The following is a 25472-nucleotide window of genomic DNA, read 5'->3' on the forward strand; positions in this document are numbered from 1 at the left end:
ATCATCCTAATTACTTTACTTGATCAAATCCCTGACCATATGGATGTACCGGTAGAATGTGCATATACCAGTATCAAGAAATACAATCCTGAAACTAGGAACTTTGAGAAACACACAGAAACCTGTGTTCTGTGTTACATTGATGTATCAAGTTTCTTTTCACCAATTTGAACACTTTACAACAACATAAAGGAAAACTGTTTCTTTACTTGTTGACAAAAATGCTTTTGACTTATTTTTAGTTTTAAATTTTTTAAGTTTTACGTACAGAGTAATAAACTTCTCTATGTACGGTATACCACTGTGCACAAACATCTTGTTTGGTAAAAAACACCACATAAAGTTTGATATTCCGATGGCGAGAACACATCCATCATATTTAAGATTCACTGACAGTATTCTGTAATTAAATGTCAGAAAGTGACTGGAAGGTGATAAATTCAGCAACTGATACACACCTATTGAAGAAACTGATTTCTTGTGATAGATGGTGTGGAAGACAATTATTCAGATGTAGAGTTACTCCTTAGGAGGCTAGATTTTATAAAATCACTGGTGTTCACTAAGACTGAGATATGCCATTTGCATTTTAATGGCTGCGTTTGGAAGAGGGCTATGGACAGTCCCTCTTGCCTACCGGTACATCTTTGTTTTTATTACCCTACTTGTGAAAGTCGTATACTGGTATGGTTGATTTAGAGTAGTCAAGTGCAGCAGCTACGGTATATGGGGCTATAGTACAGCATCTCGGAAACTGTTATCCAATTGGTTGGCTGAATCTTACCGTTATCATGGAACTTTACACAATAGACTCCCCAAGTTGCGTTGAATAGTAAAAAATTACCAATCAGATCACTAGTGTGGTGTTCAAATGCACTAGGGAGTCCTGTGTGATGCCATTTGCTCCAAATATGGCTCAGCTTCTTCAATGTCAAACAGTTAAAACAGCACAAGCAGCTTCCAACAACAAAACTTTGGAAGTGTAACTAGGACATGCTAGGGTACAGCAAATATTTTCAGATCCAATAGCCAATGACTGAGCTAGAAGCCAAACAAAATCACACTCCTCTTCACTTTAGTCACGGGCTGAGTATTTCACCTAAACCCGTTCGGCCAATACAAGCAAACCACCCATATTAGCCGGTATATAAACAACTACCCAAGTGGCTTAAGCTAATTGGGTAGTTATACTTCTAAAAGACCAACATCAGAATTCCAGTGCATGTAACAGTTCAAATTGGACAATTACAAATATGCATGCACTAATGTATCATTTACTTCAACTCTCTTTAGAGAATGAGTGATGAAAAAATGATTGGTGACTTTTGCCATCTACAGTACCGTATACATGTACTTTCAAAAAAGCAATACCAATTATGTAGTTGAAAAAAGTTTTTTCCACCTTTTACCAGTACGATTTGGGTGATTAAATCATTTCCAATAATATATTATTGGCAATATTCTTTCTTTTGTCCCAGTAGTTCTGCTAGATGTCATCAAGTTCTGGTATTTTTCCTACAAATGTCTGATGGTTTTATTGTTTTGAAGTTGATGATATAATGCTTCAGTATACCGTAACTGTGAAAGCTCTTCCCATGCACAGTTATCTAAGACATTCTCACTTTATTTAAGTAGAATGTGTGTTGGTTGACATTATCATGGGCACTTATTGTTCACTCTCTATACCATGTACGGTATGTGGGTGGAATATACCTAAAGGTTATGTTTTTCAGAATAAATAAGCTTTATGAAAATTGGCTGTTGCCACTCATTGAGCTAGCTTATCTTTGCACCAGCTGCTGATCAGATAAAATATCACTAGTTTAGTGTCATTCTGGAGTTGATATTTGACTACATACTTTGCAATGTAATTTCCTAATGTTTGCTTACTTTTGTATGTGAGTAGATGAATTTTTGATATCCGATAATATTTTGCTGAAATGGTCTGCATAGAATGTCGTACCAAATTGTGATAAAAAACCTACATAACATTGGTGGATTTTCAGAAATTTTGCCTAACATTTTGACAATAGGGAGCTATTCATTGTTTACCTGTATAGATAATCAAGATTTAAAAGTTTAGATTCAGTGATATTGATTCGGGGACATTGACAGTCACAATTACAAAGCCAAGAAGAACTGAAGGGGTGATGTACTTTTTCCAAAAAATGACACCCTATTTAGAGATATGATATCCTATTACAAAGCAAAACTCCTCTACATGCATAACTAACATTCTGTAGGTGCTGGCACTTTACAATTTTATGTAACCGTAGAGTATTGTTGGAGTTTTGAAGTTAGGAATTGAAATTTTTCACTTTCAGTGGAAGAACAGGGTAGGCTTGGGACTCAAATTAACTCTCCCAATGATTCCTCAATCACACAACATATCTGAGTCAGTAATTACTCAGAATCTATTTGAATGTGAATATGTTATGTGACATGATCTAATATGGCCAACTGGTTAGAGCCTGCTGTATCTTCAGTTTCCCACTTAAATAATGAAAATGATAATTATTTCATTGACTAGTAAATCAACTGCATTAAACTTTTACTATGTACAATACATAATAACAATAACATCTTGTTTCTTCTGTAACATCTCATGTCATTTTCCAGTTTTCATACTGCCCACATGCATAATGGTTTATGAACAAGAAACACTGTCACTGAATTACCGGTATTGATAGATTAAGCTGTGTTTAGTGGCTTATAATACTGTAGGCTGACTGTAAACCACCCACTACTGAAGGTGATTTGCTTACCATAGATTTTACCCTTGGCATTTGTAAACTTTAAATAACAGAAAAACAATTGTAGGAGAGGAAGTTATACAACTAGTATCAATGTGAATTGTGATATCTCTGTCATGTTTTAGTCATGGCTTTGTACATACCCTCAAAAATTTAAAAACTAACTGAAAAATTGGCAAACACAGTACCGGTATGGTTTAAAAGCCGGAATAAGACGCCAATTAAATCACCATAATGGAAGAAATATTGACTTCTCGCCGTCAAACCCTGGAGTGATGTCGGGTTTTTCAAAAAGAGTGAGCACATCCAGTCCCATTCTGTATGATATGCAAGTTGTCTGATTTTAAGCACATTTTCACTTCATTTAGATGAGAAAGATGTCAATAAATACTAGTACCTACCGGTATGTTAATATTTGTAACCTCTTGATATCAGCAATTATTACAAACTCAGTTTCTTCTGTGATAAAGTCATAAAGAACAAAAGTGCTTTAAATCCGGCATTGTTTGGTTTTACTGATGAGAATTAGAAACTTTCAAGGTACTTTTGTAGAGATTTGAACCTCAACTTTGTATTTTATTTTATTTTACACTGTGTTACCTTAGACACATCAAAGTTTGGTAGGTCTCTTTGGTTAAATTTACATAATTTTTGTATTGACACGATGGATATAAACCCTTTCTATGCCTTTTAAATCACAGCATCATATTAATTCAACTCTGATGAATATTTCAATTCCAGTATAAAACAGTCACTGAAGCATCATGTCCAGATGGTACTCTCACCATCTAACCTTTACCGCTGCTGAAGTAATTTCCCCTCTGTGTTTTTTCTGTCAGTTGATATGACCAGATTAACGATGTTATGTGCACCGAATGTGTTATGATGTTGTCTGATGGCAGTGTTTTTATGTTGTACGTAAGACTACCGTACTACCATACTAGGCATCGGGAAATTGAACATGAGTAAAAAGGCAATTGAATACAAATAGATGCACAGTTGAATAGACCATAGAAAATACACATCTCGATACTTTCTTGCATTAATGTAGTTCACGCCTTAAAACTGAAAGACTTAAACTTTTGCTCAGAGTCAGACTTTCCATAAGAAAACTTTAAATTATTTTGTTTCAAAATCAAGAATTCATATATCAGTAATATGAGTTTCCAAATTAGCCCCCACAAGTAGTAAGCCAAAAATGTAAATATTTGAGTGTCCAAATGTCTACCCAACACACATCCCCCGTTTATTCTCTTCACTTACAAGTGGTGTGTGGTTTACTGATTCAACCCACTTGCATCTACCAAGGGTAGCAAATTGTGAATTCATGTTGCATGTTAACACATGGGAGTTACCAATCACAGAGGAACTAACAAGATTTTCATGAAACCGAAGTGGGATTGTGTAGTTCCTAATCTCTTTCAGCATATTTCCACGGCATGCTTGTCAATGAGAGTCCTCTAACAAGCCATGAGTGATTGAATTAGCGATGATTTGGCTGATTGTGACTGTTGCCTAGCTACTAAAAGTTTTTTTCCCTCTCAGTGTCCTCAGTTCACCTTTTGGTTTATCAATTTATCATGAAATGTATTCAGATGTTTGCTTGAATTCTGAGGACTATGCAGTTGAAGAATGGCTAGCATCATTTCTGCTGCCTAAACGTTGTTCAAACATCTGTTCTGAAACAGAAAAAGGTCTTCAGAAGTTGGCTTTTTTAGCTCCGCTGTCAGCGACGCGGAGCTTATCAAATAGGTTGATTTTCCGTCGTCGTCCGTCGTCGTCCGTCGTCTCGTCGTCCGTCGTCCGTCGTCGTCCGTCAACAATTGCCTTCTCCTCTGAAACCGCAAGTCCAATTGCTTTGAAATTTTTTATGCAGTTGACTTAAGGTGACCTCACTTCAGTTTGTTCAAATCGTGGTGAAATTTGCATATTTGTATTTTTGGGGCATTTTTTGGTGTTTTTGGTAAAAAAATCTTCTTCTCTAAAACCGCTTGTCCGATTGCTTTGAAATTTGATATGCAGTTTGCTTAGGGTGACTTCAGTCAGATTTGTTCAAATTGTGGCGAAATTTGCATATTTGTATTTTTAAGGCAATTTTTTTCATTTTTGGTAAAAAATCTTTAAAAATCCTCTTCTTCAAAACTGTCAGTCAGATAGCTTTGATATTTGGTACATAGGTCCCTAGGGATGATCTATTTCAGATTTGTTCAAATTGTGCAAAAATATGCAAATTTGCATTTTTAAGGTAATTTTTGCCATTTTTGGTCAAAAAATTTATTTCTCAAAAAGTACTGGTCTGATAGTTTTGAAATTTGGTATACAGCTTTCTATTGATGAACTAAGTAATATGTATTGAATTTCTGATGAAATCTGTAATTTTGTATTTTTGGGGCAATTTTTGCCATTTTTGGTCAAAAAATGTGTATTTCCAAAACTACTCATCCGATAGCTTTGAAATTTGGTATACAGGTTCCTACAGATTAACTAAATGATAGTTATTGAAATTATGATGAAATCTACAATTTTGTAATTTTAGGGCAATTTTTACCAGTTTTGATCAAAAAATGTGTATTTCCAAAACTACTCATTCGATAGCTTTGAAATTTGGTGTACAGGTTCCTACAGATGAACTAAATGATAATTATTGAAATTATGATGAAATCTGCAATTTTGTAATTTTGGGGCAATTTTTGCCATTTTTGGTCAAAGCATGTGTTTCTCAAAAAGTACTGGTCTGATAGCTTTGAAATTTGGTATGCAGGTTCTACAGATGAGCTAAGTAATATATATTGAATATCTGATAAATCTGTAATTTTGTATTTTTGGGGCATTTTTGCCATTTTTGGTCAAAAAATGTGTATATTCAAAACTACTCATCTGATAGCTTTGAAATTTGGTATACAGGTTTCCATAGATGAACTAAATGATATTATTGAAATTATGATGAAATCTGCAATTTTGAATTTTGGGGCAATTTTCCTATTTTTGGTCAAAAAATGCGTTTCTCAAAAAGTACTTGTCTAACAGCTTTGAAATTTGGTATACAGGTTTCTATAGATGAACTAATTTGATCTTTTGAAATTATGATGAAATCTGCAATTTTACTTTTGGGGCAATTGTTGCCATTTTTGGTCAAAAAATTTATTCTCAAAAACTCTTCATCAGATAGCTTTGGTTGACATGTTCTTAGGGATGATCCTATGTGATACATTCAAAGTATGATGAAATCTTCAATTGCGTATTTTTGCAGCTTATTTTAGCCACTTTTTTCTGGCCACTGCATCGAGCTATCAAAGATTTCCACCCTTCTTCATTAACATGTGTCAAAAATAGTTATTCTCTACATAAACACAGCGGAGCTATATCGGCCGCTAGGTCGCTTTTTGGTATATACCATAGACCTTACATATACTGGTACAGCCTTTCCGTCACTGTGAGTGATTCGGGATCATTTGTTTTGGCTGTCTGTCCAAAGTACCTTACAAGGAAACAGCATATTTTGCAAAAAAAAAACTCAGAAATCTGTGAAAAAATTAAGTGCAGTTTGAGGATTAATAACTGGGACATAGAAATATGCTTCTACCCATGAATGAAATTAATAACCCAGCAAGCATATTGACAGATTTTGCTTGACAATATCTCAATACCATGCGGCAAGTTAATATGAAATGTACAACTCAAAATGCACTAGTGTGTGACATTGGCATCACTACTTCAAGTAGTGTAATAAAATGTACAGTACAGTACAGTTCATACATGGATAGAACGGCAGAGCTGTTAAATAAAACAGTTACTTTGTCTGTCTCCTCTGTTTGATTTTCGAAAATCGCTCAATAGACATCTGTTAGATTTTAACGTGTTGTGACAGTGAACCAGTGATTAACCAGTAATACTTACAGCATGGAATTTTTTTTACATTAAAATTTGTTACAATGTTTTTGTTAAAATATCATGTGAGAACACGTTACCTTGGTTCACATCTATTGAATGTCAAAAAATTTTGTAGAATAAGGGTAACAGCTAATGGTAGATTTCAACACTTTGCTTGTCCTTTCTCTCTAAAATATATCGGTATGCTAGTGCTTTAAGTTTATTTGCTCACCTATGTGCCCACAATCAGAAGATCAGGTCCAGGTGTGTGATCAAAGTTTTGTCTACCAGAATTGGTAGGTTTGGGTTGGTGTAACTTACAAGGCATTGCTAGGTTCTAGCTGTCAAATATCCGATAAAAGACCTAATTTGAAAAATACTTCTGGACCAGCCAAACATGTGTCCATATTGTCTTATGGCAGTCGCATAATGCCTGCACTGAGACCAGTAATACCATATCTGATGCCAATTAACAATCCAAAGGCATTTTTCTCAGTTTCACTGAAATCAGCAGACAATGTACCGGTAAATCACGGACAGAGACTCGACTGTCCAATTGATTAAAAATCGTACACCTCCTAACCTCTGATCTTGTTCAACTAAAGGTACAACCACAATGTGCTATCAAATACTATTCACTGTTGATATCAATGGAAAAGTATCATACATTATTTTGCATTGACCATTGAGCGTGCAATTAACTGTTAAACTTCACCCACTCGGCGAGGCATGCAGATGGGCAAGTCGTTATTTCCCACTCTGTAAATAATGACCATGTCAATAACAAGTTGATAAATGTCATAAATCAGAAGAGAAATTGTGAGAGATGTCTAATTGCAGCCGACAGTGTTTCAAGGTTTTGATATTCTGAAGGTCACCTACAGAAAATTAACTTATTACGACAACCATTCAACATTTCATTATGTACACACTGTAGATAATGCAATTACTGTTTGTAATTGGGTTACACTAATTCCTTGCCTTTACTGATCAGCACGATGTAAGAGAACATTCAGGTGTTCAGTTGGAATGTCCCACAGCAAAAATTTAATTTCAGAAGCTATTAGAAAGAGATAAAAGCATAATATACGGGAGAGTTTCACATTACTCAAGCATTGACTTGTGTACACCATCTGATTGTTGCCCTTTCTCAGTCCCTAATTGTCTAAATGGAATGTCCCTGTAAACAAAAGTTTCTAAAGTATCCACTCCTCCACCTCCCTGTTGTCCTTTCAAAAGTCCATTTTTGCCTTTCGAAAATTGATGAACTTTATCAAAATTTAGTGGTGAACAGGATATTGATAAATTATAAAACACTGGTGGGCAGCCTGACTATTGATATTTCAACACGTTGGTGATTCCCTAAGTATGGCCGTTGCACAGATCAGATAAATACTTATCTAGATTACAATTTATTGCCAATGAAATTAAAGTTCCCATATCATAACAAAAACTGATGATTTTACACTTGCTAATCTGTATATTAATCAATTATAGGGATAAAAGCTGTGACCTTTGATAATACCAGTATTTTTGTTATTTTTTATGAAAGAAAACAAGTATATTAATCTGCATTACTTAGCTGGTCAACATAGCGTCATATGTATTGAATGCACTATTGTTGTTTACATTTGAATTCCAGTCGTTATTTATTTATTTATTTTTTTTTTTTGGGGGGGGGGGTCATATCTGGTCATGACAAGGGCAGGTTGGAAAAAACTGTTATGAAAGCCAGAATCATAGGGGAAAACCAGGCACCCTCAAGATTTGTATTATATATTATTGCCTGAATACATGGGTTTATGTGCCTGAGAGCAGGTGACAATTTGCCCGATGCCAGGGGGCAAATTGTCTCCTGCTGCAAGGGCACATAAACCCATGTATTCAGGCAATAATATTTTTATTGCATGTCTCTTCACAGTTAATGCTATATGATATTTAGTTACATGCAGGGCATTTTCAAACAATTTTACCATTATCGACCAGCATCAAACAGATTTTAACGGAAGTCAAAATAGCTGTGCGTGCACTGATATTTTACGTCTAGTGTTAAGCGTCTACTTTGACGTTGAAAACATCGAAGAGCTCACCAGACCGGGTAACCATTCCGGTCAGTATATCGTTCACATGCCCGCTAACTCCCCGTGTGTTCCTATTCAAATCAATACACATACCGGTATTTGCACTAACGTCGAGGCATATCATAATAAGAGGCCTTACTGATAAAGTGAGACAGATATTATCTGACACGACTCATTTCTTGTACAGCGACTTTGACAATGAACGTATCAACAGGAGTGGACGACTGAGAATACCACGAACAAATAGAATACAAAGCGTTACAAAATGTCTTTTGTACCGAGAGCAATTTCGGTCTACCCGGTATAATTCAGAATTTTTTCATAGAAACTAAGGGTTCACGCACATGACAATACGCACATCTTTTCAACATGCATAAATGTAAATATGTGCATGCTTATACCGGTATGTCTACATGTCTTTCTTTCTGTCTGTATATTTTGTGCTATGTTTCTATGTGGTTTTCATTTGTGGTGACTTGCTTCTGTTTTATTTATGTGGCAAGCAATCCAATTTCCCAATGAGGATTAATAAAGATAAAAAGAATTATCCTTGTAGATAGGCTTCATTGTATAAAATATGAGGTAATGCTAACTTTAAATGTTTTTTTTTTCATTATTTTTATTTTTTGTGTCAATTGGAAGTTCTTATTCTACTCCCAAAAGAATGTTGAAATCCTGCACTACCGGTATTTAGCTTGTCAACATAGTGCTATACCGGTATGTATTAATTGCACTATTATTGTTTATATTTGAATTCTAGTCTGGACTAGAATTCACTTGTCAACAATAACAACATAGTTTACACATGTACAGGCCGAGTTGACAAGCTGAATACTGTGTATCTCAACATGCTTAATTGGAATAGAACAAGAAATTATGGTTGACATTAAAAACAAAACCTCGGAGGAAAAAATAATTATCAAAAGTTAGCATTACTGGCCCTTGAACTAATATTGTTGACAAATGAATGAACTAATATTGTTGACAAATGAATGAACTAATATTGTTGACAAATGAATGAACTAATATTGTTGACAAATGAATTCTGTTTGGGACCAAAATGCAGTTGTCAGCTGATACATTTATGGAATGTGTAGTTTCAGTCTATTGCATTCAGGATGGCATACCAGAAAGTAGAATGAGATTAGGTGTAGACTACCTGTAATTATGAGCATGAGTTGCAATTTGAGTAACAAAGGGGGCACCATTTTACCGTACAAGTGGTATAGGCACAAACTGATACCGCATCAAATCACCATACACAAAACTGAAGACATCAAATCGCTGTACGCAAAACACAGACGCCTTGTAATTATGGCACTGTGTATTGTGTACAGCGATTTAACATCATCAGTTTGTGGCTACAAAATGGTGACACAAAGGGACCACCTTGTCACTTTCTGACTGCACTGATCACTGGCAACCTTATATTTGAGAGGTAACTCATACCGGTATTTCTACTGGGTGATTTTTGCCCTTCGAGAAAAACACAGAGGAGCTTTAACCCTTTTCCTGCCAAGTCGGTGAAAATCCGCTTGAAATTCGGTGTAGCTAGAATCTGAGCACCACGGCCGTTATCCTGCTAAGGCGGTGGAAATCGGGCTACTTTTTGGTACCCCCTTTCCTGCCTAGTCGACGGAACTACGTGTAGCAAACCCTTGCTCACGCTAGGGGTCGTTCGAGGACAGGTTTGGGCGAGGAACGGCGTTTGCTCTCGAAATGGGTTCACAGGGAGTCCAAGGACAGGGAAAGGTGCAGAAGCTACCCAGCCAGTCCCCCACCCCGTTGGGGGACTGTTTTTTTGGGGGGGACGAGTAGCGTACTTGGCAGGTTAGCACGGTGACGTATCCTAGCGGAGTTTGGGTCTAACTTGGCTCTGAGGCACTACATAGATTGCGGCCGAAATTGACCGTCTCGGCAACGCTAATCTGTAAGGCAACCGCCTAAGACCGCCTCATCTGGCGGTGCAATTTTTGCCAATGGTGCGAGACGAAAATCATGGACTGACAGGAAGTGCGGACGGATTTGACGGACTCGGCTTGATTAGTCCCTGACATGGAACTGATCCGAACGGACTTGAGCGACATTTGTGAAGGGTAACCACCGCTTTTAACCGACTTGTTACCTTCTCGAAAAGACTACCCAGTCAGATGTCGGACGTTGTCGGCTGCACTTGGCTCTAGACGTTCAAGCCGTGCAACGAAACACACCGCCTCAGCCTTGCCATTCACGAACATGGCCTCAAAATTTGATACCATTGTTCACCGACTTGGCGGCTGCGGTTAGGTGCGTGAACCGTTGTTCACCGACTTGTTACGCCTATGTTGTCCCTGTGAAGTTCGGCTAACGGCCGAGTCTAACGGGAGTTGGCAGACCTGTGTTTGGTTTATACCGTAGTATGACCGACTCAGGTAGAGGTACCTGTCGGTATATTCCGAGTTTTACGCACTCGGGCGTCAATGACGGGTCGTCATCACCGCTGATGACGTAGACGTGCTGGCCACGTTATTTGAAGGAGCCATGTTTCCCAACGGACGAGGCCGAGACAGCTGTTGACAATTTTCGCATCCTTCATCTTTGACCGCCTTAGTTGGGTAAGCCGCTCGGAGGCGAACGGCAGGGTTTATGACCTAAACAAGCCGCTGAAGCACTGTTCGTTGCCGTACAAGAACGAGACGGCCAGTCCATTACTGCTTAATGGGCGATCAGTCGGGTTGGCTTGTCACCGACTTGGATGACAATACGCCCTGCTCGGGCGTACTTAGAAGGGACATGAGGTTAAAGATACGGGTTTCCCACCCGTACTGAGACATGGGCTTGGGCCAACGTCCTTGGGTGGCAGGTGCGCATGCCACGTACCCAGCTGGACGGAATGTCAAGTTGAGATGCTAATGACATTGACTATGTTATGCTAAGTGCTCGAGGGATTTGCATTGCAAATGAGTATTATTAGCATATCAAATGGTACGGACAGGCAATTTACATGACGGGTAGGAATGTCAGCGCCGGTTGGTGGACTGATTGCCGTAGGTCATTATAATAACAGGTGGCTGCATATATAAACACCCCTGCGTCCAATCATGTCCAGGGCTTTGTTTCCCTGTGGCTTTAAAAGGGTGGGACCTGCTAGTCTGTCGACACTGTTCCAGACATGAGCTTGACGGACCGCAAAAGTTTTCTGAAGGCGAGCAGACGACTGAAGCTCAAAGATGCAGAGTCTCCGGGCGGTAGTGGTAGCGATCGTTGTGATGTCCCTAGTAAACGTTCTAAGAAGTCGGGCAAGAAACGCTCCCGTAAGGCGAAGCTATCTCCGGCTGAAAAACCCAGTGGTAAGCGTAAACGTAAGACTGATCGTTCTGCCGATGAGGATGATGATGGGTCACCGGTTGCCAGTGGTTCTCACCGGCTGCTCCGGGAGAGACTACTTCACCTGCAGAGACTACATCTGCTCTTGTGGGAGATACTTCACCTGCACAGACTACGTCTGCTGCTGCTAGTGAGACAGTTAGTAACGAGACGGCTGATGCCATTGGTTCTCCCCCGGCTGCTCCGGGAGAGACACCACCTGTTGCGTGCACCATGAGCCCTCATCCTGCGTCAGGAGAGGTTCCTGTGCCCAGTGCAAAAGAGCTTGAGTCCTCGTCATCAGCAGAGGCTGCCCAGCCCGCTCCTGCCATAGTTTCGTGTGCTGCGATGTCCCCGCCGAAAAAGATAGTGCGGAGGGTTCGTTATCAGGATAGCCACCTGATTTTGAGCCAGATATGATCCTTGATGCCGCTACGGGCGAGTTCAGGCCCAGACGCCCAGACGACGGTGATATCACCGCTGAGTCCGACTCGGAGGTTGACGAGGATGCGGCAGAGGACGATGACTTTTATGACAGGCAGTATGTAGGTGAGGCAAGCTCTGACGACGATGATGACGTTGCTGCTGTGTTGGCGGAGGACGACACCCCTCCTGTCTGGCGTATGTCGGAAACTACCAATGCTAATATATTTGAGGAGACCGATTTTGACCATGAGAGAGGACCGATCTTCACCTTGCCCAGCCACTCCCGTGAGATCGATTACTTTTTTAAGTTTATTCCAGCTACACTGATCAGATTGGCAAAGGACGAGACTAATAAATACGCCAAGTTCCACCAGCGATATATCGCTAGAAAGATCGATAAATACTGGCGTAACGCTGACTACCGCGAGGTGCAGGCGTTCATTGGCGTCTTAGTCTGTATGGGTATCGACCGTAAATCATCAGTGGAGGATTATTGGTCTAGCGATCCATTTCTGAGAAACCAGGGTATTTCTACTGTGATTACCCGCAGTCGCTTTCAGCAGCTTATGCGATATTTTCATCTGGTAGACCCAGAGAACGATCCACGTCGTGATCCTGATGAGGCACGCCGCCGACGTCGGTGTCAGGAGGATCCCCTTTATAAAATCAATCCATGGATGGAGCCCATAGTTGACAGGTGCGTAAATAATTATAAGATGGGTAGAGAGATCTCCATCGACGAGGGCATGGTGCGATTCAAGGGCCGTTCTAAATTTAAGCAGAGATTACCGCATAAGCCTGACCGAGACGGTTTTAAGATATGGCAGCTATGCGACTCCACACTGCATACATCGCTAACTTTGCACCGTACCTAGGTGTGAAATTTCGGGATCGGACTGATGGGAGACGGCAGGAGCGAGTGTGGTGAAAAGAATTACGATGGAGCTGGTCCAGCCATTTTGTGGATATAATCACAGCCTATTTTGTGATAGCCTGTTTAGCACGGTCGTTACTGCTAGAGAGCTGATGGAGACCGGGATCTACATGGTCGGGAGTTTTACCGCCGTAATCGTCGCACCATGCCCCCTCAATTAATTCCGCCGGGTAAGAGGAAGCGCCTTCCTCTGTCTGTTGGGGATATGAAAGCCACGACCAGAACGGACTCTCGTCTTAACATCACTGCTTATCAGGATAGTAACGCTCAGGTGCTGATCTTGAATACGGTCTATCCACCCTTGGAGTGCGTGCCAGTGGGGGAGGGAGACGAGCAGCGACAAGTGCCTCTGTCGCTGTATAATTATCGCCGGTACATGGGAGGTGTCGACCGAGCCAACCAGAAGCGCAAGTACTTTCACACTGGGCGCAAGAATCACAGATGGTGGACATATCTGGCATGTTACCTGATTGATGTTGCCCTGGTAAATGCATATATATGCTTCAAGCATGTACACCCTGATAGTAAGCTGACCCATAAGATGTTTCATCTGCGTGTCGGGAAACAACTCATTGGCGGTTATTGTGGGCGATCGCAGCCCAGTGTGAGAGAGGTCGAGGCCACCGTTTCTCTTGCCTCGTACATAAATCCACAAAATCAGCCGATGCACTTGTCAGCCGTTTGGAGGGGCGGCAGAAATGCTGTAAAGTATGCAGCAGAGAGGGTAAGACCACTGCGAGCGAGACGACTGTCTGAGACGTCCAAAGGATGTAGTCTGTGCGGGGTTCATCTTCACGAGGGCGAGTGTTTTGCGGCTTTTCATCATCGCATGATGCTACGAGGTAAGAGGAGCGTTGGCGTGCAGACCTCTACTCACACAGCCCCGACGACACCCATCAGCAAGAGAACCCGACGTAAATAACGGACAGGGGATAGCTTCGCCTCACAGTGGCTTGACTGTATTCTTAACACGGACCATGATCACATTTTGAGCACGGTTGTGCCGTTTGTTTGTGCTTTACGATCCCGCTGATTGTAAATTGAAACACGGATTATTTTGTACAATCCCCCCGATTGTAATCTTTGTAACACGGACCATGCACTCGGACGTCGAGACAGACTCTGAGATTTATTATTCGGCATAATGTAAATTATTCCCGAATAAAATATATCTATGGATCGCATATTTTCGTTTGTTTTGTTTAGATGGATTATTTTGTACAATTCCCCCGATTATAATTTTTGTAACACGGATCTGCCACCCCGATTGTAATTTTTGAAACACGGACCATGCACTCGGACGTCGAGACAGACTCCGAGATTATTGTTCGGCATAATGTAAATTATTCCCGAATAAAATACTATCTATGGATCGCATATTTTCGTTTGTTTTGTTTAGACGGATTATTTTGTACAATTCCCCCGATTATAATTTTTGTAACACGGATCTGCCACCCCGATTGTAATTTTTGAAACACGGACCATGCACTCGGACGTCGAGACAGACTCCGAGATTTATTGTTCGGCATAATGTAAATTATTCCCGAATAAAATACTATCTATGGATCGCATATTTTCGTTTCTTTTGTTTTTACCCCCACTTTCGTTTTTGGCAGATCCGTAAGGACGCTATAGTAATGGATGAACGTGCGTTGTATCACGTGGGAGGGGCACAGCCCAACGGAGGCTGTGCTCGTGCGACGTAGACGTTGTACCGACCATCTGTCGTTTGGGTTAGTGCATAGAGCAGTTGCACTGTCCAGAGCTAAGGTGGTACAAAACTGCACCTTAGTAACAACTGCACAACTAACCTGTTAGGAAACGGTAAACACTAACGAGCTAAGTGTGCACTGAACTGGCCAAACTACGTACACGCCTTCCTTCAATGGCGAAGCTATGTCGTTGACACACTGTCAAAGCAGACTGCACTGTGTGATGTTTCCCCGTTGTGGCCGTGCGTGACGCCGACGAGCTTTAACTTCCGCAAAAGTAAGCTAGAAAAGGGCATAAAAGTGCACGTCCCCCGGGGCAAACAACGCCCAAGACCTCGTTATTTTCTCGACACAACCTCATCAGCGGTTGCCCCTCTATACGGGCATGCAAAAATTTTTGAAGTCTAACACGTATATGGTCGGTAATCGTACCCCGAAAATGCGGTATTTTCCCGCCAAATGCCTGGCAGGAAAGCGTGCAGGAGAGCCGATCTTCTGTAGGAAACGGAAAGGGGGCCGGTTTTTGACCGACTTGGCAGGATAACGGACAGGGGCGCTCGGCAGGAAAAGGGTTAAAGGGGCATCTATTCAGATTCAATAATATCTTCTCGTTCTTCGTGAGATAGGTAGATTTGATATGTGTACATAATGTCAATAAGTCATTGAACTTGTCGCCTCCAGTGGCCACTAGGTGAGTACCGGTAATTCTTCCAGTACTTAAAATGGGCTGATATAAAAACTCCCAAATTGATGTAAAAATCCTGAAATTTTAAGGGGCTTGTAACTGTATTGTAACTTTTAATGATTTTTCCCCTCACGATTTTTGTTGTCTACGTCAGTTGCAAGTTCTTTTTCTTCACCCTAACGCCTATTGAAACACTGACTATTTAGCTTATCAATCTAAACTGCACCATTAATTATTGTTTTACACTTCAATTCTTGTCCAGACCGAATTCACTTGTCAACATACCGGTACATACCCCCAGTACATGAAAGTTTACAGTTAAATGAAAAGTCCCTGTTGTCTTCCCCAAAACAATTTGAAAACAAAATCATCAAAAGATACAGTTACTGGGCCTTTAAAAGTAAATGGCTACACTGCCTTGTAGAGAGACAGATCTACCAGTACCAGGGCATGAATAAGTGGGACTTGTGACACATATTTCATTTCTGTGTGCTCAGGTTCTGCCTGTAAGGCAAAGTTAGACTTTCCCATTATGAATTTAGGGGTGAAAGGGGTCATCTGTCGGACTTTCCCATTATGAATTAGAGGTGGAAGCCGGGGTCATCTATCAGTCATTGTCTCAAAACACCTTGGCCATGTGCATTTTGTACTAAAATTGCAAATACCAAACATAGACAGAATTTTGTTGAGTTATCATTCAGTGATGTGCTGCTATCACAAATGACTGAAATAAACGGCAGATTAATGTCAGATAAAAAATGTACGGTAATACAGCATTTGTTATTGGATGAGAATGGAAGGCGAGGAAAAATTGTATTTTGTATTGGAGGGTTTTTAATACTAGACTAAGTTTGTCGAAGGATATGAAGGTTTTTGAAGCAAAATTCCATGAATTGAGTGTTTATCCTACCTTTTTATACTGTCCTCAGGACAGCAATTTCATTAACAGGTCGATCCGACTTTTGGCAATCAAAAATAATGCTACGTATATGATCAGTATTACCACTAGTATGATGGCTTCGTTTAATGAATTTTGAAAATGATAGTTTAGGATCGATTTTCAGAGGAAGAATACTTTAATTCCTAATGATATTTTTGCTAAACTAAAAATAAAGTTGAAAAGGAATGACTCATGTGAAAATATACCGTAGTAACGCTTATCATTTTATGTGTACCGGTATATCTCAGAGAAAAGGAAGCTTTATATCCGGTGATAATACCGCTTGTCTAGATATTATTATCGTATTTCCAAAATTATGTAAAAGTACCGGTACGTGGTGTTTAATTTGTCAACACAGGCTGTATGTTTGTAATTTGCAACATCATCATTAACTTCCAACTTTTAGTCCAGACTAGAATTCATTTGCATAACAATGTCGAGTTGCATATTGCACACAACGTGTAGGTGACATTGAGGCAAACACTCTGTATTTTGATATAACGGTACTTCATGAAAAAGAATGAAAAATATAAAATGTTTTTTTGGTTGTTTTGAGTTCTTTTGGTGAACAAAAATGGTGAAACTATAATTAAAAACCAGATATGAACTGTAAATGCTCACGTGTTTCATTGTATATTGCAGTTATGTGTAAATTTGAACCTTTGACACATGTTTGCAACTTCATTGAAAGTATTATGATCAACATAATGAACAATATTCACCACAGATTAAACTCTATAGGTCATTAAGTATTCAAATACGCAATTAGCTGAAATAGAAATAATTAATTTCTTTGACTGCTGTCATTGTACCGTATCACCATAGCAAGTGTAATTGCCTTTGGTCAAGTCCTTCAAACTATATATTCCAAACTTTGAAAGCTCATTAGATATGCAAACTATTAATTAGCTGACATGAAAACTTAAGTGCGAAATGACTTTCAATATTGGTATAACCTGGTATAATCATCAATATACATAGCATGTTATGCCAACTTTGATCAAATAAATCCAAGTATATATCCCTAATTAGGAAAGTTCATTAAATACACAAATTAGGAATTGGCTGAAGCAAAAATGCTTAACGCCTTTCAATAATGTTAGCCTACATAATAGTATCTTTAATGTACATAGAAAGTTTCATCAATTTTGGTCATGTAAATTCAAATATATATCCCTAATTTCAAAAATTCATTAAATATGCAAATTAGGAGCTGGATGAAGTAAAATGCTTAATGACTTTCAGTAACGTCGTATCATAGTATCTTTAATGTACATAGCAAGTTTTGTCAACTTTGGTCTAGTCAATACAGATAAATAATCTCTGACTATGAAAGTTCATTAAATATGCAAATAAGGAATTGGCTAAAGTTCAAATGCTTAATGACTTTCAATAATGTTCTATCATAGTATCTTTAATGTACATAGCCAGTTTCGTCAACTTTGGTCTAGTCAATTCAGATAAATACCCCTAATTAGGAAAGTTCATAAAATATGCAAATTAGGCATTGGCTGAAGTAAAAATGCCGGCTGACTCGCAGCGTGTTTGCAAGGTTATATCTGATTGGTCGATTGTCACTATTCACAGCCACTTAGGGAGTCTATTTGTATTGTTTTCATTATATTGGTAAGATTCAGCCACCAAATTGGATAACAGCTTCGAAATCGCTGCGAGTCAGCCCAAAAATGCTTAATGACATTTAATAATGTTCTATCATAGTATCCTTAATGTACATAGCAACTTTCATCAATTTTGGTCTTGTAAATTCAAATATATATCCTTACTTTAAAAAGGTCATTAAATATGCAAATTAGGATTTGGATGAAGTAAAAATTCTTAATGACTTTCAATAATGTTAAATCATAGTATCCTCAATATGCATACCAAGTTTCGTCAATTTTGATCAAGTAAATTCAGATATATATGCCTAATTAGGAAATTTCATTAAATATGCAAATTAGTAATTATCTTTCACATCAGCCCTTTAATAACTTTCATAGCTGATATATCTTGATGTGATCAACATTTGTAGCAAATCTCATCAAATTGCGTGCAATCGTTCTCAATGTATATCCGTTTTTTCTAAAATCATTAATTATGCAAATGAGCAAAAAGTAAGCGAGCCACACCCACCAAAAACTAATCAGTTCTTACCATTTGCAAACTGAATCTATGTACCAGATTTGATTCTGATCTGATGAGCCGTTTTTGAGATATTGAGCCCACAGACAGACAGACCCACAGACAGACAGACAGACAGACAGACACACAGACAGACAGACATCGCTGCGACATATGCTCACGTGTGTCAACACGTGAGCAAATAACAGCTATTGTTCCTTGAATACCATGTACCCTAGATCTGCTGTTGCCACCAATTAAATTAATTACAGGCTAATTGCATTGACCTACCATATCTGCTGGCAGCAATTAATCGTAAATGTCGTTGACCTTATTAGGTGATCCAGATATTGTCAGTGATGTCACATCCTCAGGTTTTTAGTGACGGTAAGTTTTGTCAGGTACAGCTGGTGCATCCATGGTGACATGTTTGTATAACTTGATTAATGCTTGCAATATTGCAAGCGATGGAATTTAATTTCTGTGTTGGGAAATAGATCTGGCCTCTGTCAATTAACCTGAATTCATAGCTGAGTTTTGAGGCCTGGATCAGCGTCTGTGGAATGAAATTATGAAAGGCTTAAAGGGCCAGTAGCCGTACGTTTTCATGTTTTCCACTATTTTTGTTTTAACGTCAACTACCGTACAGTTTCTTGTCCTACTTCTCAAAGCATGTTGATATCGTACACAGTATTCAGCTTGTCAACTCAGCCTGTATCGGTACATGTGTAGACTGCATTGTAATGGTTGACAATTGTGATCTGGTCTAGAGTTCAGATGTAAACAATAACAGCACATTTTACATGTACTGGTATAGACACTACCAGTATGTTGTCAAGCTAAATAGTGGGTGTTTTAAACTGCTTTGAGGAGTAGACAAGAAGTTGCAATGGAAATACCGTATATTTAGCAAGACTATTGAAAAATATCATCAAAAGTTACACCTGACGCCTTTAAGAAATATACCGGTATTCCTGATCAGAATTTTATTAACACGGAGCAAATTTCTTGAATGGATTAAAATTGTTAATATTCAGTTGAATAGAAATTGAGACTTATAAAGTGTGAATTAGTTTGGTTCACGGAAATAAACAATTGTGTACTGTGTGATGCCATAGATAATATCAGGGGGTACCTAGTCTCTAAGGTCATTAAAAATTTGGTTGTTGATAGTTGTGGACTGAACACTGGGATTTTATTTGAGAAGAACCCTATGTGACTGAGTTTTTGTCATTTTTGCAGGCATCCACCTCATACCCACCGATACACCCCTGAATGGTTCAATAAGGTGATATATTTTGAGTATCTGTCTGCAAGCTGTTCCTTGAGCATAATGGTGAATTACAAAACTCCACTAAAACAGAATGTTGATTGAAATAGTCTATTCATATTTACATCAAATTACAAGGTATTTTAATTTTTAACTCTCAAAATCATGCATTTTTAGGAGCTGCAATATTTACTTTCAAATAACACATCCGACAAACAAAAAAATTTGTATCATGTAATGAATAATTTTTTTTTGAAAATTGATGACCTGGGCCAAGCATTCTTAAAATTCTTTCTTACTCATCAATAACTTTTAATAATAACATTTCATATCTTACTTTTCCAGTTAACTTTTGTGTTGTGTCCAAATTTAACTGTAGTTAATATAATTTTTTTCAATCCATATGAAAAGTATTTTATCATATTGCCACGCCTGTTTCTCAATGTGAAATTCCAAATTTTCCCAGTGGGAATCAATAGGATCATATCAACATTTTTGTGTCAAAGGGGGAGGTAGGTTCATTATTCATTTAATACCTGTACAGACTTCTCTACTATCTATGCTTCAACTAGCTACATGTTGTGAAACGGAAAACGCAAATTCTTTGTGCTATTATTTGAGGCACCAAGTGCCTTGTTCTGTTAGGTAATCAGTTTTCTCACGACCCAGTACAGGATCACGCTTTGTTTGATCATGAACATGAATGGAATAGTAAACCATTGACCAAACCCAGGTGAGGTTTCAAAGACAATACAATGCAACATCACTATATCACAGTATCAAACATGAATGAAAGATTGTACATTGTTGAAATACCAATTGTTACATTTGCATATTCAAATGAGGGTCTGCCATGGATTTAGACCAGCCCAAGTTGATTTCTCTGTCTAGTGTTCAAAAAAAAGGGCAAGCCCAACAAGGACAACCTTTATTGCAGTCTACACATAAAAAAGGTGAGTTCTTGACATTGAAAAGGTTTCATACCGGTAGCGTTTCTTCAATGTGAAACTTTAAAAAGAGTATGATAAATGACATTTTTCTCAATCATTAATCTCCTTTCAAAACACGACACATTACACCGTATGATATTTTTAGGCACTTCATCCTGTTTTATCCGAAAAACATTTTTCCCCGAACTAAAAGGCTGCCCTAATGAGTAGTGATCATTCATCCTTTTAACAAACCAACTGGTATGATAGTAATATGCATGGGTCTTGAAAAACAAGTTTTGGAACGTTTGCCAAAATTAAATTTTAAACCACACTCTTCCGTAATTCAGAATAAAAATTAGGTAAAGGCACAAGTTTTAGTAATTCATATTTAGTAGTTTTAAAACCTTTAATTTAATTTAATTAATTTAATTTACTGATATTTGAATTTCGAAAATAACTTTACGATATGAATATTGTATATAATGTGTTTCAGCAACTCTATTGGGCAATATTAAATTTTCTAATTTTCACAAAACAAGGCTTTCACAGATTCTGAAATGAGTCCATACAAGCAGCAAAACAGGAGAGTATTGGTGAAACTTGACTGTTTGAAAACCTCCCCGATGTGTGTTCCAGCTTAAGCGACACAACGACATGAATTTATTTACATACTCCATCAAAATATGCCGTTAAAATTCTAAGTTAAATTCTAAAGAGCATAGGTCATTGAATAGGTAAGGATGGTAACTGTGTTATTATTTTACATGCTTAAGCATTTATGACACTCATGACAGTGGAGCTTTTTGACCCTACTAATGTTGTTCTATGACCTGCTTGACCCCATTAACCTGTGATGATTGAGTGACCTTTTATCCCGAGTGTAATGATGTGACCTTTCACCCCAGAGTGATGATATGACATGGGTTACCCTGAATTCCCATTGTATTAAAAAACTGTCATTGCAATTTATCTTTTCCAAGTCAGTCTCAAGTTGTTTCCTGAAATACATGCATATGTTGTAGAGCAGGGTGGTCCCTTTGCATTTTGTCTGTCTTCACTTTAGGTCAGAGGTCAACAATTACCATATCTGAAATCCATAAGGTCAGAGGTCAGCAATTACCATATCAGTGTAATTGTCAGGAGAGCTTTCTCCCATGTATTCTGTACGTTGTCACTTTTAAAATATTCTTTTACTCAGAGCAATATAGAGCAATGTTTGTCAATCTTTTAATTTTAACCATTCATGAATTCCTGAAGAAATAAATCTCTTAAGCTTTCTAAGTACCGGTAGATTACTGTTCATCTAGCCAGTATTATTATTATTAATAATTTTTTTACCGTGATGTCTCCACATACAATAAAGTAGTCAATTAAAGCTATTATCTTTCCAGTAATCCATTGTTACCACTGTTGTAACACAGTGCTTTGTGGAGTACTTGTACTTAGAGTAAGGGACTATTTTAACCCTCCACTACCCTTTCCCTTTCCAGTGGTCTAACTTTACCATAGGAAACAATGAGATTGGTTCAAACCACAGTGGTGAAAGGGTTAAAGGGCCAGTAATACTAACTTTTGATCATTTTTTCACTTTTTTCAGTTTTATATGGCAATGGCAAGTTCATATTCTACTCCCATTTACAAGAATGCAGAAACACCCACTATTTAGCTTGTCAACATAGCGTCTAACGGTATATGTACCATTATTGTTTATATTTGAAATCCAATCAGGCCCAGAATTCACTTGTACAGGCTGAGTTGACATGCTGAATACCGGTACAATGTGCTTTGGGGAGTTGAACAAGAAATTAGGGTTGAAATTAAAAACAAAACAGTGGAAAAAAATCGTAAAAATTAGCATTTCTGGCCGTTTAATGACATTCAAAGATCTTCAAAACCATGAAGATATTCTGTAAAAACATCTGATCAATTTGATAGTGACACTGTGTACAGTTGCCGCATCCAGTCATGCAGAAATAATTCACCGATGAGGTAATACATCAAGAATGTTAGATGTGTCAATCTTTTCACACATTGAATTTGGCCCCGTCCCTCCCCTCTAGCTTTGTCCTCAGACACTGCGTACAGTTGCCACATCCAGTCATGCAGAAATAATTCACCGATGAGGTAATACATCAAGATGTTAGATGTGTCAATCTTTGCACACATAGAATTTGGCCCCGTCCCTCCCCTCTAGCTTTGTCCTCAGACACTGCGTACAGGTGCCACATCCAGTCATGCAGAAATAATTCACCGATGAGGTAATACATCAAGAATGTTAGATGTGTCAATCTTTTCACACATTGAATTTGGCCCCGTCCCTCCCCTCTAGCTTTGTCCTCAGACACTGCGTACAGTTGCCACATCCAGTCATGCAGAAATAATTCACCGATGAGGTAATACATCAAGAATGTTAGATGTGTCAATCTTTTCACACATAGAATTTGGCCCCGTCCCTCCCCTCTAGCTTTGTCCTCAGACACTGCGTACAGTTGCCACATCCAGTCAGCAGAAATAATTCACCGATGAGGTAATACATCAAGAATGTTAGATGTGTCAATCTTTTCACACATAGAATTGGCCCCGTCCCTCCCCCTAGCTTTGTCCTCAGGACACTGCGTACATTTGCCACATCCAGTCATGCAGAAATAATTCACCGATGAGGTAATACATCAAGAATGTTAGATGTGTCAATCTTTTTCACACATAGAATTTGGCCCCGTCCCTCCCCTCTAGCTTTGTCCTCAGACACTGTGTACAGTTGCCGCATCCAGTCATGCAGAAATAATTCACCGATGAGGTAATACATCAAGAATGTTAGATGTGTCAATCTTTTCACACATAGAATTTGGCCCGTCCCTCCCCTCTAGCTTTGTCCTCAGCACTGCGTACAGTTGCCACATCCAGTCATGCAGAAATAATTCACCGATGAGGTAATACATCAAGAATGTTAGATGTGTCAATCTTTTCACACATTGAATTTGGCCCCGTCCCTCCCCTCTAGCTTTGTCCTCGGTACCAGGATTTTTTGTAGTTTTTTTGGTCGTGTAGATTTGAAGGGTAAAAATAATGGATGAATATTGGAGGACATCTTTACTGATATGTTTGATTTTAATCGCGTTGTCGTCACTGCTCTTCTTTCATGCTTGAATGTTCCTGATACGTGACTGTTAAGTAGTCTGTAAAATATCAAACAATGCCACTCTGAGACTGAGAGGGAGATCTATATTTAGGCTCAATTAATTCTCTCAATTTCAGGTTGCATTCATATACCATATTAATATGATATTTTAAAAAGTAAGGAAAAATGGCATAGTAGAACATATTAAAGGACCAGGTACTGTAACTTTTGATGATTTTGATGTTTCACAGTTTTTGTTTGTAATACCAACTACATTTTCTGGTTCTACTTCCTAAATCATGTTGAGATATACAATATTCAGCTTGTCAACACAGCCTGTATGGTACATGTGTAGACTGCTTTATTATTGTTTACAAGTGAATTCTGGTTTGGACTAGAATTCAAATGACATCAGGCTATAAACAGTTGGTATATCAACATGCTTTGAGGAGTAGAACAAGAACTTGCAATTGACATACCGGTACAAATCGAAAATGATGAAACAAAAAAGATACAGCTACTCTTTCTGTAAGCAATGTTGCAAAAGTTTGGATGATCATGCAAAATAAACCAACACTTGCCGTTTACAGATTCCGTACACATGTCTGTGGCATCGGTCATCTGGTAAATCCTCCAGCAAGAAAACTGATTATTTTTCAATTTGAAACTCAACTTTCCCCTATCACCCAATTTGATTTACTGGGCTTCATGTAGATTAAAGGTGTTGTCGCTTGGAAAATTCCACCGGATTCAGTTGTCTCTATAGAGAATGGCAATTTTCTTTTGACTTGCAACAAAGTGAGTTGCTTTTCCGGTATGAGATGAATTTCAAGGAGAAGTTCACCAAGGCTGATTTTTCCATATGTGCTAGCTTTTTGTCACTTAGGTCACCGGAAAACCCGTTTTTGCCATTTATAACCCACACGATTTTTTACAAAAATGGATAAAAATTGTGGCGGAAGTTGTGTTATAGGGCTTCATCAACTCAGTGTATTTTGAATCATGGGAAAAATACCAAGCTTGGCTTGGCGCTTTCATTAACAGAAACAACAGTCATGCAAATACCGGTATGCACAGACTGTTTGGAATATGAATGACAATGCCATGCCCATCGGAAGATGGTCCCTGCCATATCACATGATGATTATAAAATGGTTACCTTCACACATTTCTATTGCACTGTGTTGCTTCAATCATAATTTGTGAAGTGCTTGAAATTTAGGGGCTATGTCAAAAGTTCAGTGTAGGATAAAAAACTTAATTCCCTTAGTTTTCCCCAACCCCC

General features: G+C 38.6%; 1 protein-coding gene across 5 annotated transcripts in view; it reads left to right on the forward strand.

Moving 5' to 3' along the window:
• Nucleotides 1-25472, forward strand: part of LOC139124532 (ras-related protein Rab-27A-like) — an 80154-nt gene that overhangs the window by 24761 nt on the left and 29921 nt on the right. The window contains exon 1 of one of the 5 annotated variants that reach the window (XM_070690670.1): nt 20988-21090. The exons of the other annotated variants lie outside the window; for them this stretch is intronic. The gene's annotated coding sequence lies outside the window, so the exon portion shown is untranslated. Of the gene's footprint in view, nt 1-20987; nt 21091-25472 lie in introns of those variants that run through there. 5 annotated transcript variants of the gene reach the window in all.

Source organism: Ptychodera flava, assembly GCF_041260155.1.
Source record: "Ptychodera flava strain L36383 chromosome 23 unlocalized genomic scaffold, AS_Pfla_20210202 Scaffold_24__1_contigs__length_23054250_pilon, whole genome shotgun sequence".
In the NCBI taxonomy this organism is placed as follows: Eukaryota; Metazoa; Hemichordata; class Enteropneusta; family Ptychoderidae; genus Ptychodera; species Ptychodera flava.